We start from the raw sequence: 1,175 nt of genomic DNA, 5'->3' as shown, positions 1-1,175 counted from the left end.
ACCTCCTTGGGCACCGTGTTCCAGTGCGTCACCACCCTCTGTGTGAAAAGCTTCCTTCTAATATCTAACCTAAATCTCCCCTGTCTCAGTTGAAGACCATTTCTCCTCTTGTGCTATCACTATCAACCCTCGTAAACAGCCATTCCCCTTCCTGTTAATATGCCATTACGAGGAAAAGAACATAACTAAAGGGATTCCTCCCTCTTTTCAAAGATCTTGTGCTCCTCCCTTCCTTACCATTAAGGTCCCAAGTCCTTCCGTTGCATTATTGCCACATGCTGTGACACAGTACAGATCAAGATGCAGTATGTGGTTTTTGAAGGGTAATACTGTCTTTAGATGTGTCTTCATTTACTTCCACATTTCTGAGATATTACTATAGAACTATCTGGCCTGGAAAAAAAAGTTATTTTTTCTAAACATAATTATTTTCTTAAATTGTCCGGAAAAAAATGATCAGTTTCCAGACTGCATAGATAAAGATAATATTCAATTGATGAAATGCCATTTTAGGCATCTCAATTGTACTTTGCACATTTATTCTTACACAAGATTTATAAATAACACTATCAAGTTGTTACACTTACTCTTCTTTACTTGAACCGGTCCTGATTCCTTGAAGTTTCCCTTGCCAAAAATAACAACATCTAAACCCAAATTGAAGAATTTTAAGAATCACTCAAAAAGCCTGAAAGGGAAAGTTTCTGAAATAAAACTCATGAGCAAGAAATGCAAGAACACTTCTGACAGGAATTTGCATAGGAAGCATCTTATTTCACACTAATTACAAAAAAGTGAAAGATAGAAATTGGGTTCTGACTGCAAACAAGTCTTCCTTTGTACTTGCTGCAGTCTTTCCACTTGTGTGTGATCTATTAGATACAATTTTCACCAGCAGAGAAAAACAGTTAAAGAAAAATACATATTTCCTGGCTTCTGGATTCACAGGTAATTCATCTTCAAGAAAAATCTAACAAGACTGAGATGCATCAGTTTTCCCATTTATCTTGTACATATGATAGAGATGCATATGTTTGTTGCACAGACAAAATGCTAGAGTATTTCAAGACTGTTCATTTTACTGAGAAATACTGGAAGGAGAAGAGTTTTCTTCCTACTTTTAAATTGTACTGGTATCTTCTCTCTAACTTACTCGGAATTCTGAATTAGGACAA

Source organism: Meleagris gallopavo, chromosome Z, assembly GCF_000146605.3.
Source record: "Meleagris gallopavo isolate NT-WF06-2002-E0010 breed Aviagen turkey brand Nicholas breeding stock chromosome Z, Turkey_5.1, whole genome shotgun sequence".
Classification (NCBI taxonomy): Eukaryota; Metazoa; Chordata; class Aves; order Galliformes; family Phasianidae; genus Meleagris; species Meleagris gallopavo.
The sequence above is the reverse complement of the archived record's forward strand: the minus strand, read 5'-3'. Positions refer to the sequence as shown.